Below are 16,847 nucleotides of genomic sequence, written 5' to 3'. Positions count from 1 at the left end.
TTGGAAGGAGAACCTGTCATTATCCAAGTGCACTCCAATTGTTAGCTGCAATGGCAACAAGGATATCAATAAAACTTCATTATAGCCACATTGCAGTTGTCATTGCAGCCTGGGAGTAAAGTAAAGCATCCAGAGGTCACAATGACCAGAGAGGTCTGTAACTAGGGGGTCATCTGTAAGTCGGATGTCGTTAAGTAGGGGATCGCCTGTACTCTGCTCCTCCTGCTCTATAACATACCTGCAGGTTACATGGTAATTCCTGGTGACAGATTCACTTTAATTGCTAAAATGAAAAGTCTGTCATTGCTCTTAGATCCAGTTAGACCCTACAGCATCTAGGGTCTGAAATGGCAGGGTCCCCTAACACACATGAGAGCAGTAATATAAACAGGGTGTAATCGCTCAGGGATAGTCCAACATTACAAACCAATTGCATATAAACCAAATATTTTAGGAATATCTTTTATGTGTGGACATTGGTGTAGTACATATTGTACTTCATAAAGTCATGACCATGTTGTGTTCTTGATGTCCTGTTATCACATTATCAAATTCTGTTAAATAAAGAAGGGTTTATAACGTCAAAGGCTTCTTCGTCTCTTTGGTGCACAATGAAGGTAATTCTAGAACATTTTAATCATCATCACTTTTGGATCTTCCCGATCGGACTATTTGTTGTCAGTCAATGCTGAGGTGATGCTCCATGGACATTACTCTGATTTATGAGACACACATAATGGGTAACTGTCTGCATGCACCAATTCACTACTTATTGTGGCTCCAAATGATTAGTTTAATGAGTATTCAAGACACATTCTATTGACCAAGCACTTGTGAGATGGATGTTTGCTTAATGTCCTGCCTTGGGATTAACTGATGACTTAATAAATGTACTAGTAGGATAAAACTAAGATAACCTTTTTCTTCCAAGTTATGTAACACTCCATCCCTCATGCATGATGTTTTCAGATAGAAGTTGCCACTCAGCTAAAGGCTACATTCACATGACCATTGAGGGACGTATATACGGCCGCAAGCTTGTGGCCATATATACGCCCCCCATAGGCCCGCAATGCGCACACGTGTGCAGAGGTGTAGGAGGTGAGCCCTCTTCATACACAGGTGGGGATTGCTGCATATTGCAGCAAATATCCCCGCTAATACCCACGGTTGGTGCCAGCACCGATCGCTGTATTAAGCTTTCCGATGCCGGCGGCATTTAACAGACAGCTGTGCGTGGGTGCCACCATCACCATTGGCATCAGAAGATGGCGAAAAAAAAAATTTTCAGACACAATAGTTTGATTGTTGAAAATGTATTAATACACAATAAAATCTATATAAATTTGGTATCACCATGATCATACCGAACCAGTTATTTGGAACGCCTAGTGAAAAGTCATAAAGACTGAGCCCACAAGAAAGTACATTTTTCTTCCAATTTCACCACATTTGGAATTAATTTCCAGAAATGAAGAAAAGAGTAAAAATAATTATTAAAGAATAAAAGTAAATAATTATTGAACCTGCACGATGAACGCTGTTTAAAAAAAAAACCTGTTAAAATCCACCAAAAATTATGATTTTTACCTTTAATCCCTCAAAAAATGCAAGAAAAAGTGATCAGAATGATACTGTTGCAAAGTACAACATGTCCCGCAAAAAACAAGCCATTTTTATTTGGCAAATTTAGTAAAACATAAGAAAAAATATTCATACGGTATCCCCGTAATCGTATCAACCCATAGAATTAAGATAACATGATTATTAGGCTAAAGGGTGAACACCAAAAAAAAAATCCAGTACAGAATTCATGCTTTTCTACTCCTGCCCTCAAAAAAAAAAAGTTCATAAATTTTCAACAATAGGGGATACCAACCCCAAAAAGGTGACACTGGAAGCATCTCATCCCACAAAAAAAAAAAATGCCATCACATGGCCCCAATAAGAAAAAAAGCAAACATTTTATAGCCTACAAAAGGGGCCAATGAGGAAACTAAAATACTGGCAGCTTCCCTTCTGCGTCTCGCCTGTGCCCCCATAAAACAAGTAACGGCCACATGTGGGAGAAATTGCATAAAAATTTTTAAGATGGGTTTTCTCTTTTTATCATGGAAATGTGTACATTTTATGGCTAAATGAACGTATAACTGACAAAATTGGACCATTCCAAATTTCACCTCCATTTTGATTTAATTACTATGAAGATCTCAAGGGGTTAATAATCTTCCTAAAAACTGCTCCTGATAGTTTGAGGGGTGCAGATTTGAAAATTGGTTGATTATATAGGGGTTTTTTGCTGTTAAATATGTAAAATTTTATTCAAAAATAGTCAATTCTGAAAATACAGAAAACAGATATTCGATTTGTAAGCCGCAGAATATCAAAATAAATTATCCAGACATTTAAAAAATTATGAAAATGTAAAGTAGATATATGGGAAATGTTATTCAGCAACTATTTTAGGTGGTAAATCTATCTGCCTGAAAACGCAATGATTTCGAATTTTCGAAAATGCCAAATTTTTTCTATTTTTTTTTGTAAATAAACGCAAAACTCATCAGCCAACATGTATCACTAAAATGAAGTACAGCATGTGGGGAAAAAACATTCTCAGTATCATTTTGATAAGTAACAGTGTTTATAAGTTATAAACATATAAAGCAACGCAAGTCGGAATACTAAACATGGGGCTGAGCCTTAAGCTACAAAATGGCTGCATTCTTAAGGGGTTAATAAGCCAAATGTTTACATACACTAAGACTACTATGCCAATTTAGGGCAGCCCATATGATGATGTAATTTCTTTGGAAGCATCAACTGAGTTAGAGACACACCAGTGGATGTTTTTGAATGCACATGCTGAAAACACACTGCTTTTTGTGTAACATCATATAAAAGGCTAAAGAAATCAGACAAGATATTAGGAATAGAACTGTGAACTTGCACAAGTCTTGTTACATCCTTGGGTGCAATTTCCAGAAACCTGGAGGTGCCTCATTCATTATACAAACAATTAAACGCAAGTTCAAACAAGATGGGAATGTCCAGCCAGTATACAGCTCAGGAAGGAGACTGGTTCTGTGTCCTAGAGATGACAGTACTTTGGTCCAAAATGCACACTGGAACAACAAACTTAATTATTGGAGTCATGTTTAGTGGACTGATGAAACTAAATTGAACTGCTTGGCCATAATGACCATCGTTATGTTTGGAGGAAAAAGGGAGAAGCTTATACGCCTAAGAAAACCATCCCAGATGTGAAACACAGGGAAGGCAGCGTCACATTGTGGGGTTGTTTGCTGCAGGAGGGACTGGTGCGCTTTAAAAATAGATGCATCATGAGCAAATAGAGGTCCACACTGAGGTCCCGTGTATAGCCGTATGGACACGTACAGACTGGGTTTCTCTTCTTTGCTTCAGTCATTTTTCAAAGATTCCTTACTAAAACTTTTTTAATCAACACTTTATTTTGTATATATATATATATATATATATATATATATTTTTTTTTTATTGATCTATGGTCAATCTAGAACCCTTTTTTTGTGTTCACTAACAACTTTGGAACAATGGAGAAAACTGAGTGTGAAAAAGCCCACTGAAAAAGCCTAATGATTTTCGTCCTAGCTTCAGGGATTTTTCTGATGCCTAACTGAACATCACTGTTGCGAAAAAAAACCCGCCAATGTGAAACCACCCTTAAACTACATCTGATTTATCATTCAACATCAGGCATAAATGTGGAGCAATATAAGACTGTAAGAGGGAGATTTATCACAAGAGTCTTATAGCAGAACACTTCTAGTTGCCCTTGGCAGCCAATCTGAGCTCAGCTTTCATTTTCTCACAGGTGTTTATAAAAATAAAGATGAACTCTGATTGGTTTCCATAGGCAACTAGAACAGTTTTACCTTAGAAACTTCTACTAAATGTCCCCCACTGTCTGTCTAATGTTGAACTTTCTAACCTTTGATAAATCTGCCCCAATGTCTTACGAAAACTTTTTGAGTGACATTAAATGTGATGGTTTGTGATGGTTCTTCTAGATCAGACTACACGAGCAGATAAATGTCAATGTGCAGCCAAAATTATCTCTGACATTGGTTGCAGATGTGTTTTGCTGCATAGTTGATAATGATTTATGAACAACTGTAATATCTATTAAATCCCCACGTACCAAAAGTCTAGTTCACAGAATAATTCCCTAACAAAGAGCAGCACAAACCTGCAGACAATCTCTTTCTAACTATCAGCTAGATATTGCTGTAATGAATTGCCAAGCAAATCTAGTAAATCGTTCACTCTCTGCCATTGTGTTTGGGTCACAGAGATGAGGATATTATCATTGAGCTCATAGATCATAGCACCGCAGACGGATCGTTGCCGAGAACAATCACACGGCACAATAGTCACAGCTGGAGGACAACAGCATAATCATGGTTGTGTTGTCCTACAAGTAATGGCTGTCACTACTGAGATTTACTGAGCTGTGCTCTGCATAGACACTCTCATAATAGATTTCTGTGTAAAGTATATTATCTTCCAAATTTATGACTTATAAACGTGATATTATATTTCATTAAAAGATGTCGCCTCTAGAAAGGAGGTCACTACCTGAAATGTTGGTTAGTAAACACGTCACTTGTGCACAGGCTGATTTTGTTAATCTTTTGGAATGTAATGTGGATTGCCACCTGATACTAACCTATCATAGATGTGGCCTTTGGCGGCCTCATAAGTCCTGCATCACTTTACAGAAATATATTGTTGGGATTGAATATCTGAGCACCATGACAGATCTCTGCTCTATGGATTTCCATTTATTCACTCACCTCTCTTTGCCATATTTTTGGAGGGCTTTAAAAACAACCCATTTTACATTAATGCAACTAATTCTTAATTACAGATATTTCTGCAACAAATCTGCCATGTGTGATTACCCTAAGCAGTTTTTGGTTCCAACATCAACATTTACATAGTCTTAAACCAACTCATTTATCAGGGGCGTAAATACAGCGGTAGCAGCCATTGCAGCTGCTATGGGGCCCGCAGTGTGAGGGGGCCCCGGGAAACGATCTGTGTAAGTGTATAAATATATATCAGTGCATAAATGTGGGAGTATACAAATGTGTTCTGAGTGGATGAGGGTCCCCATTCAGAAGTCTGCTATGGGGTCCTGCCTCTTCTAGTTATGTCCCTGTCATTTATGTCCCATCCAGGTAGGCATCTACTACAACATTGAATTTACTTTACATTCTTACTTTAAATATTACCTTATCGCAGTTAAAGTGAACATAAAAGGGCAATGGTGAGTAAAAATAGGAAGTCCTGCACCCCAACACTGGTTTTCAACAATAACCATTTTAACAATCTTTTCTAACCTAGAAGTCCAGTATTGTAGCATTTGTATATTAATTATATGTTGCTTTTAATTAAAATATAAATATTATGGGGCAGATTTATGAATCTGTTTACGACTGAATGTTGCAAATTGCACCAAAAAGATGTCCACAATTATGTGCCACATTTATCAAGGGTTTTAGACAAAAGTTACAGGACCTATGAAAAAAGGGTGTGTTGGTGCTCTAAATATAATGCTAATGTGCCAGAATTATTGTGCAGCTTTTTGGCATAAATGAAGCCAAATAATAAAAAAGGTACAAAGTGTGACTAGACAGTCTTACACTACTCCAGATTTATCATCCAGCATCAGACACAGTGATAAATAATAATAATATAATAATAATATTGTCTAGTCTAACTGTGCACTGACTTACCTTACAACACTTTTCATAAATTTGCCCCTTTATTTATTTGTATATAAGTCAGAAAAAGATGGCGTTGTTAAAAACCAAACTTTTAAACAGACTCGATTCTGGTCTTGCTCATGCTCGAAAATATAAATCTTGGGCTTTTAGTTTATTAACTGTATACTAGTTCAGTACTAGAAAGTATTGATCAAGTAACCACGGGCAAAATCTTATAAATCATGCTGAATGACCGGCCTGGAAGTCTCAACTCCCATCTCCCAGCTGGCACAGCAATAGACCGCAACCCAACCCCATGACATGATGACATCATGCCAGCACCAATCGGGGTGTTCAAGACTACATAATACAAACACCCAGTGTGTATTAAAAGCCTGTGAGCCCTTTTCATACACCTGCAACCGCTTGCATGCATTCATGTACCTTTAGAGGTTAATTCATCTCTGTGAAAGTTATGGATTGACAGATTTAGCTGTTCCTGCTTTCCCCAACTTAGTGGTTAGGAGAAGCAGCCCCATATTCTATCTTAGTTATGTATGACCAGGATGAGAATACCCTTATAAGGCAATTTTTCTCCTTGGGAGCTTCCTAAGACAGGTGTGCGCTCATAATGAAGCGAGGTGAGTCACTTGCCTCAGGCAGAAGCACCTGCAGTAAAATGTATGGCAGTCACCTACTAGAAAGCAGGACTTTAGTGTCTCTTCACATCCGATGTCAGCTTGAGTGTGAGAAACCGCATGATGAACCCACTTACTAAAAAATACCTATATATATTAATTCTGAGTAGGGTGCAGCGGCACCGTTCTATAGCACACATCAGGCAGCAGATAGTTTAGTTTCACAACTGACCTGAGAAATATCACCAGCTAGTCTGTGTCACCAGCATTGCTTCAAAAGGTAGTAACCTGGGGGGTTCCCTGCAGCTAAGTTCAGATAACTTGTACAGTACATGCATTGGAGGGTAAAAACCATGGGACGAATTAGACACTTTTGGAGTAGCCCAAAGTTCAAACACTTTAGTGGCAAAGTGGGGCCCCACTATCTGAGTGTCCCATGTATATATTTCATTAGGTGTAAAAATTCTAATAAATCTGTTGTTTTTAGTTTTTTTTTACAGACTTCATCATCAATGTCTAATATAGCAGAGGAAATAAACATGCTGTGTCACCTTTTTCTCAGAATGTATTTTTGTATAACATATGTATTGTTCCATCAGAATGAAGTCGATATTTCTTCCGGCGTCCGTTATTTCACACATCCTCCTGCAATCATCTTGGAGCGATAGAAAAAACACCTATCAATCAAGAGTTATTGGCACAGATTCGTCTCCTGCTGTTGTGTGAGAGCATAATATCTTATTGAAAGATGAGCTGAACTAAAGTCTATTCCTACACACTTCTCACTACTTGTATATGAATTCTCATTGTCATTTTTTTTAAAAATATCATTACTACCTGTCAAATAAACAACTCTATAGAGGAAAGTGACAGCGTGTACAGCCGCTACTGGAGGCCGAGCTCCTTGTTTCATTTACAATTCTGCAGCTAAAGGAGGGATTGCCAAATATTACATAAATAGTCCCAGAAATAGCATTTTATTCCTACAGACAGACTCGGTAGGAACATGATTGTTGTGTTAGTACATGCATTGGCACATGGTGTGTGCCCTTTTACAAATATAGAGCCCAGGCTGTCGCATTTCAGAGCTCTTTACATATCATTAGAACTCTTGCTTGTATATATCTGCTGTCATGACAAATGTATTAGCTATATATTAAGTATATCATGAAGACCTAACAACTTACTACTTAATGTAATGGTCACATACCTTTGACTAAAATGATGCTCCATGCACATTGAGCAATACATATAATAATAAATCCTTTATTTATATAGCGCATACAGATTACGCAGCGCTGCACAGAACTTGCCAAATCAGTCCCTGTCCCCATGGGGCTCACAATCTAATCAACCTACCAGTATGTTTTGGAGTGTGGGAGGAAACCCATGCAAACATGGAGAGAAGATACAAACTTTACAGATGTTGACCCTGGGACTTGAACCCAGGTCCCTAGCACTGCAAGGCTGTAGTGCTACCCACTAAGCCACCATGCTGCCCTATATATGGTATATATATCTGTGATGGTGAACCTCTTAGAGTGCCTAAACTACAATGGAAACCCAAATATTTATAGCAAAGTTCCAACATTGCCCTTTAAAGGGGTTTCCCACTTTCAGCAAATAATTTATATGATTTGTGTAAGGAAAAGTTATACAATTTTCCAATAGGCTTTCTGTATCAATTCCTCCCGGTTTTCTAATCCTCTGCTTGCTGTCCTTCGATAGAAGCTTCTATGTTTGTCCCTGGTCACGTGATGGACACACAGGTGCACGGCTCGTTATATCACATGGCTCTGATTACTCTTTGTGATACTAATGACTCGTGCACCTCAGTGTCCATCACACGACCATGGATAGATTTCTATCTAGTGGAAGTAAACATCGGAGCTTTCTATAGTAGGATAGCAAGCAGAGATCTGGAAAACCCTGTGGAATTGATATGGAAAGTATATTGGAAAACCCCTTTAAGCATTAACTTATTGCTTCCTGCTTTGTCACAGCTTTTAATTGTATCAGCTCCCTGAGTACACCAATACAGCAGAAAGCAGGAGGAGAAATTCAGAGTATCGTTGTTACTTTTTCATCTTGGGTCCCCTGATGAGGAACAATGGCTCACATGCAGAATTTGCATCAGGAAAAGTTCTGCACCCAGACACTGGTTTCTATCTAGTGCTATTACCAATATGTTTAAAATCTTTTCCAACCTAGACGGCAGGTACTGTACGATTTACATAGTCATTAAAACATGAGCAAAACTCCTGGAACTTTTATTAATTGTGCTGAAAATATTTACCCCTTGGGTTGTACTTTACATCATCATCTCAAGATCTTTCTATTTACTATGAGAAGAGAAAGTAATTTTGAATGTATGGAACGATGCCAAGAAGCTTAAGGGGATCCCTTTGGTGATTTTCCTGGGGTTATTACCATAGCATTTTCTTTTTTCTATAATATTGTTTATTTAGTTTTCAATCATTTATGAACCTAGCTTCATTTTGCCTGAGCTGCTCTAATGTGTCAGTATTTAGCAGCTGGCTTATTCTTGATTACAGTAATTATTTTTTAGTATATATTATTTTCGCCCAGCAGGACTGTTTTCACAGAGCATTAAATTAATTTCAGGAATTCACCCAAACTTACTGTATACACACAAATATTCTGAAGTATTAGAGTCACCTGATGGCTGTGGAATTCCCTATTTGATTTCATATTATTATTACTATTTTGTTTCTTTCATGCCCTAGAAATGTATTGTTGTACTGTGTTTATTCAGGAATAACCTTTGCTTTTTATTTTTTTGATACATCAATTAAATCACTTTACCATTGTTTATTCATGCAAAAGGGTAAAAAGTATTTTTAGTGGCTTCCAGAAATGTAGTTGTTTTAATTTAATTGTTTGTGTAATCTTCTGATATTGTTTGTTAATAAAGTTTTAAAAAATTGTTTATTTTTTCTGCAAACTTGGTCTTGGCAAGTACAATATTGGATGAATTGCTTTTGTGTGCTTTTATAATCTACTGTAACACATTAATATTTATAAAAAAGTAATTGGCACGTGACTATTCCAATTCAAAGTTTATAGTGGAAATACTTAATGGAAATCTACCATCAGAACGAAGCATGATAAAACAGGGGCACTTACTCCTAGATCCAGGCACTGTGACTGTGGTAATCTTCTTATATTTATTATTCATGTGTTTTTCATATTTGGGAGTGCATCTTATTTTACTACATGAACTAAGTATAATTTGTGTTTATTGATTTTCTTGCACAATGGTCTCTAGAACCATTTAACTGACCTTACACAAATAATAACAATTCTGAAAAGATTTGGTACATATACAAACGATTCATTTATAAAAGTTTGAGGAAGGTCAGGCAATTAGTAGGACATTAGTAGGACAGCTAATCCCGATAGCTATGTACATAAATGGTGGAACAGTGGATGTGCTATCGGTGTTATACAGGTGCCTAAGTGTATTAGTATGAACAAAATTGCATATGGAATATCGACACCAAGCACCAATTCACACTGTATACCCAAATGGATTTTTAAACACAAAATAGATTTATTTATTATATCTAAAAACAAGACATGTAGTCGTCGGAATCAAAAAGTGATGTATATCATTATTAGAGAGATCAATTATACAAACATAATATATACATAAAAATACATAAAAATAAAAATATGACAATGATTTAAAGATCACAGGATGGGCAAAAAAAGAGGTAGAATAGCACTGAAGGGCCAAAGTTCACACCTCTACCATAAAAGTCCAAAATAAAAATCTTATAAAATTTGGTGTGTATGACACCTATATAGATCCGTGGATTATTTAGAGATCTGTTAAATTCTTTGTAGACAGAGTAGAGTTGTCATCAAAGTAAAAGGTATAATGATCTTGTACTTCTTATTAATCAAATGGGATCCAAACATTAGACAACGGGTTATTGTTTTACCATAGATGTAATCTTATCAAAGGCCCTGTGACTTGACAGAATGCCGATGATACTACAACATATATCCCTTTATAGGATGTTTAGAGTTTTGACAAAGCAATCTGAGTCCAATAGAAAAAACTCATGTGTACTTAGAATGCACAGGAGTAACTTATGTCCTGTATAACATAAAGTGTTTATCCTCTATGCGGTGATGACACAGAATCAATATTAGAATTGTCTGCCAGATGTTAGTGAAAGATGTATAGACTGAAGTTTTGGCCGTACGTCTCATCAGTTTTTTCTATAATGGAATGCCACGATCGCAGGGCACAGAGCCGTCGATCTTCACCTCGGCATCCTCTGGATTTTCATGCACATGCACGTGCATCTCTCTCTCCAAGGTGAAATAGAGCACTACATAGAAAAACATTTCTATTGTAGACAACGTTCAAATACAAATCTGAACCACATTGAATTTATGACTCATATGGTATCCAATAATCGGCAACTCCGAGTGTTTAGCCTACGACCGGATGGAGAGAACCCAGAGGACGCCAAGGTGAAGATCAATGGCTCTGTGCCCTGTGATTGTGGCATTCCATTATAGAAAGAACTCATCAGACGTATGGCCAAAACGTGAGTCTAGAACAAGGTTTGCTTTATCCCTGCCATTTGAGCAGAGCTGCTTCTTCATGTCACATCTGTTGTTCCACTAGTGGTCAAAACGGTGACTATGTTGGTTTCTAAATGGCAGAGTATGCACAACACTCTGAGAGAGATGTTCTTCAGAATAGGGTTTCTTTACTAGGAGTGCAATGCAATTCAGAACCTGACCCTTCATCAGACATGATGACTAATAGATAGATTAGTAACTGTTCGAGTCCTCATGAATTTGTCAATGTGAATCAGAGAATACATAAAGGTTTGAGCCAGAGAAGTTACCCTCCATGGATGTTCAATAGAGCCACAGACATAGTTGATAAGATTCCCAGAGCTGATCTTATAAAAGATAATAGCCGTAGAAGAACTTCTAATACAGGCAATCCTCCAGGCACAGTAACCTTCTCTACGTCCTATAGTGAACAATACTATGAAGTAATACGTATCATTAAAAAATTCCTACCTTTGTTGTATACGGATAACACCATTTCTGGTTCTTTAACCGATAAAATTAAATTTGTATCTCGAAAGGCTCCAACACTAGGCAATATTTTGTCACCTAGTCTGTACTCATCTCTACCCCCCAAAAAAATACATGGTTATCGACGAAAGGTTTTTTTAAGTGCGGACATATTCGCTGCACATGTTGTAATCATGCGGTTCCACAAAAGTTTTTTCAGTCTACTCATTTAGAAGAGCAACATACTATAGTAAGCTACATTAATTGCAATACGTCATATGTTGTCTATTTAATTACTTGTGAATTGTGCAAGCTTCAATACGTAGGCTGTATTAGTGGTGCGTTAAAAAACCGCATTAGGAGACACCTTTCAGATGCCAAAAATGCGGATGCAGTTAACATCTCAATGGCCTCCAAACATTTCCAGTTAGTTCATGGAGGGGACTGTAGATCCTTTTCATGTATGGGGATTGAAAGGGTGTTTAACCCATTACGAGGAGGTGATCGAAAGAAAAAAATGTTCAATAGAGAAACATATTGGATTTTCTGCCTTGAAACCCGGATCCCGAAAGGGTTAAATAAACGACTAGATGTGATATGCCAGCTATAAAATTCTACTTGGTGATTTTCTAATATAAATTTCACATATGAATTGATATATTTTGCATGTTCTCATTTTATCTTATGTATTTTATCTGATACATTTTGTACGTCTTATGTCTATCCGCTATGTTATCCGATTTGCTTGGAAGCGTATTGGTTGGTTACAGCTCGAATCTCATTGGGTGCCAACCAGCTGGTTAATTAATGAGCAACAATATAACCTTAGTATCATTGCGGTTTTTGTCAGCCATGAAAAAGGATGTAGCTTTCATCCGAAACGCGTAGGCTTGTATTTTTGACTCAGTGCCATCCGTGCCCATGTTTTTATCTTTTGTATGACATAATAGAAGATTTCAATAAAGAATTTAAAAGTTTTACCACAACTATTGGAGTTGAGCGCATTTCCCTTGAGCCGGTGTTTTGGACTTGTATTGATTGCTCCACGGAAGCTGGAGGTAGCCGAGCCCGGGATCGCTTTCCTTGTGTCGACCACGTCCCAGGTGAGCTGACTATACCTCGTGTACACTGTTTGGACTGCTATATGCTTCAGGTCGTGCTTACTGAAAGGATTGTGGTCTGACGTGTGAACATGGACACGGAGGCCAACGATGGAGCAACCTGTCTGGCGGACTTTCACAATATGCATGAAAGGATAAATAGAGCCGCTAGCATATTTGATGTTAATATTGCTGCTCCAGAGTCAAATTATGTTTTTAACTTGAGAACATGCATGCACCAAGTGGAGGACCTTTTAACTAAAGAATTAAAGATCTGGTGGGACTCCGTCACTTTAAAGTCGTATATCGATAAAAATATGGTGCCAAGGGGATTACGTATTAAGAAGCTACCAACTACTATGTATTCAACAGAGTTTTTGAAACAATGGAACACCGTCTTGTCTGAATGTTCTTTTAGACTAATGCGATTAATAATAGATTATGAAGAGAAGGAGTTGGCCACTGTGGGCATACAAATTCAAAATATGAAATCACACATGCAAAAATTTGTTACCTGCAATGAGTTTGAAAACTTGGACATCAAAGTTAAAGAAAATATTAAAAAACTGGAACAAACTATAATGGATGTGAAAAAGTCTAAATTTCATCGGGACACACAGGACTATGCATTGGACTGTGTTTATGATTGGAAAAGAAATAGAATGATAAATGGTAACACCAAAACAAAATCCATATTGAAAAACAAGAATGATAAAAAACTGTCAAAAAAAGAGCAAAAAGTGAGTTTTTCAGATACAGAACAAGAAACCTCGTTTGGAGCCACATCGGATGATACTTCTGATTCCTCTATAATTTCGACATCAGATAAATCCAAAAATAAAAAGAAGAAACAAAAGCAACAATCAAAAAACGACGAAGAGCCGGATGAAAGCATAAAAAAACGCTATCCCCTAAGGCAGGGGAAGTAAAGGACAGTCCGGTTATTAACATGTCAAGTTATATTGTTTCCGATGAACAAATCGCGGTCCTGTCCAAAGGACTTGGGTTTTCACCTTCTCATTCGTTTAATTTATTCCAAACATTGTTGGATGTAAATAAGTTTGCTAGGAACATTACATTGAGAAAGCATTTTTCCAACATCAATGATGAATGTATATCCCATGAATATCACGCAATGAGTACTGAAGTGTCTAATGACAATGTATTGTGTATGAATAGTGCTACTAATTCATTTCAAGATCAATTGAACATCTCTATGTGTAGACAATTATTATCCGAATCTGAAAATGATGAATGCATTGATATGAATAAGAGCTTTAGGATGCGCAATCCCTCGTTCTACCCTATTCAGTCACGCCCAGTAATTCTGGACGTGTTCCAGGATAGGGTGGAACAGGAATTGGTTGCATTGAGTAAAAATAGCTTAAAAAAGGAACGCCTATCCAGTAGCAATCTTACTGCTCCTCATAAAAAGGCTATCAAAGAACTAAAAAATAACAATGATTTAATCATCCGCCAGGCGGATAAAGGGGGTGCAGTGGTGCTGTTGGATGGCGGTCTATATAGAGAATTGAATTTACGTATGTTACATGACACTACAGTGTATAGAGAACTTATGTCTGATCCGACCAAATCATTTCAAACATGTCTTAACAATTTGTTACAGCAAGGTATTCGTATGGGGGCTATTACTGAAAAAATTGGGGAATATATCTTTGTGGAAAATCCGATTATACCTATATACCATTCTCTCCCCAAAATCCATAAGGGTACTTTCCCGCCCCCTTTAAGACCCATAGTCACTGGAATTGGATCATTAACGGAAAAACTCAGTGAATGGGTTGACCATCACCTTCAACCATTGGTCAAGTCTCTTCCAGGGTTTATACGAGACACCAAGCATGTGGTGTCCCTATTAGATAGATTCACATGGAATAAGACGTACTGAAGGATGTCGTGTGATGTGGTGGGTCTGTATCCCTCACTTGTTCACGATGTGGCTTTAAAATGCCTTACCCATTTTCTGACTACATATAGCAAATATGATGATTCAGTTAAGGAATTCATTTATCTGTCAATGGAATTTTTGCTGTCAAGTAATTATTTTTCTTTTGATGGCATTTTCTTCCTGCAGCAGTGTGGTGCGGCCATGGGGGGTAAGTGTTCGCCCTCCATGGCCAACATCTACATGGCTGTATGGGAGGAGAACTTTCTTTTTTCTCCTGACAATCCGTTCCTCTCCCATATCAAGTGGTATGGTCGTTATATTGATGACCTGCTCTTGATATGGGAGGGGACCGAGACAGAAGCCAATGATTTTGTTAAATACATAGGGAATAATGACATGAACCTTAAATTTACATCCTGTTCACATCCACACACTGTGCACTTTTTGGACATTTTGCTTATTGGAGATCAGATGATTCACATCTCTCCATATATTAAACCTACAGCAGTGAATTCCATCTTAGATGCCACCTCATGCCATCCAACCCATGTCATTAAAAATGTCCCGGTGGGTGAACTCATCAGACTCAAACGTAACTGTTCGAGTCCTCATGAATTTGTCAATGTGAATCAGAGAATACATAAAGGTTTGAGCCAGAGAAGTTACCCTCCATGGATGTTAAATAGAGCCACAGACATAGTTGATAAGATTCCCAGAGCTGATCTTATAAAAGATAATAGCCGTAGAAGAACTTCTAATACAGGCAATCCTCCAGGCACAGTAACCTTCTCTACGTCCTATAGTGAACAATACTATGAAGTAATACGTATCATTAAAAAATTCCTACCTTTGTTGTATACGGATAACACCATTTCTGGTTCTTTAACCGATAAAATTAAATTTGTATCTCGAAAGGCTCCAACACTAGGCAATATTTTGTCACCTAGTCTGTACTCATCTCTACCCCCCCAAAAAAATACATGGTTATCGACGAAAGGTTTTTTTAAGTGCGGACATAATCGCTGCACAAGTTGTAATCATGCGGTTCCACAAAAGTTTTTTCAGTCTACTCATTTAGAAGAGCAACATACTATAGTAAGCTACATTAATTGCAATACGTCATATGTTGTCTATTTAATTACTTGTGAATTGTGCAAGCTTCAATACGTAGGCTGTACTAGTGGTGCGTTAAAAAACCGCATTAGGAGACACCTTTCAGATGCCAAAAATGCGGATGCAGTTAACATCTCAATGGCCTCCAAACATTTCCAGTTAGTTCATGGAGGGGACTGTAGATCCTTTTCATGTATGGGGATTGAAAGGGTGTTTAACCCATTACGAGGAGGTGATCGAAAGAAAAAAATGTTCAATAGAGAAACATATTGGATTTTCTGCCTTGAAACCCGGATCCCGAAAGGGTTAAATAAACGACTAGATGTGATATGCCAGCTATAAAATTCTACTTGGTGATTTTCTAATATAAATTTCACATATGAATTGATATATTTTGCATGTTCTCATTTTATCTTATGTATTTTATCTGATACATTTTGTACGTCTTATGTCTATCCGCTATGTTATCCGATTTGCTTGGAAGCGTATTGGTTGGTTACAGCTCGAATCTCATTGGGTGCCAACCAGCTGGTTAATTAATGAGTAACAATATAACCTTAGTATCATTGCGGTTTTTGTCAGCCATGAAAAAGGATGTAGCTTTCATCCGAAACGCGTAGGCTTGTATTTTTGACTCAGTGCCATCCGTGCCCATGTTTTTATCTTTTGTATGACATAATAGAAGATTTCAATAAAGAATTTAAAAGTTTTACCACAACTATTGGAGTTGAGCGCATTTCCCTTGAGCAGGTGTTTTGGACTTGTATTGATTGCTCCACGGAAGCTGGAGGTAGCCGAACCCGGGATCGCTTTCCTTGTGTCGACCACGTCCCAGGTGAGCTGACTATACCTCGTGTACACTGTTTGAATAGATAGATTTCACTTGCTCACCAGAGTATACTATAGAGGGTCCAGCCTCCAACACAATTAGGTCTTCCAGAGAATAATATCAGGTATAGAGGATTTTGGAGCAAGTCACCCCACGGTCGAGTTGCTATCAGTTCAGTTTACAAGGTGTATGTTTTATACTTTACCATGCTAACAATCCATTGGTTTTCTGTGTGATTCTTTACTGGCATCCATTGCATCAGTTGTGATATCAGACACTTCCAGATGATGGAAAGTGAACAAAGGGGCGAAAAATGTATACAACAGATATGTTGACTACAAGTATATGTGACTGCTTTTATCAATTAACACATACCAGCGAACAAGCCATGGCTAAGACGTAGGAATTGCAACTAATTCCCTCTCTGCAGAAGTTGGG

This window comes from Engystomops pustulosus, chromosome 4 (genome assembly GCF_040894005.1).
Source record: "Engystomops pustulosus chromosome 4, aEngPut4.maternal, whole genome shotgun sequence".
In the NCBI taxonomy this organism is placed as follows: Eukaryota; Metazoa; Chordata; class Amphibia; order Anura; family Leptodactylidae; genus Engystomops; species Engystomops pustulosus.
This window is presented reverse-complemented; position numbering follows the sequence as displayed.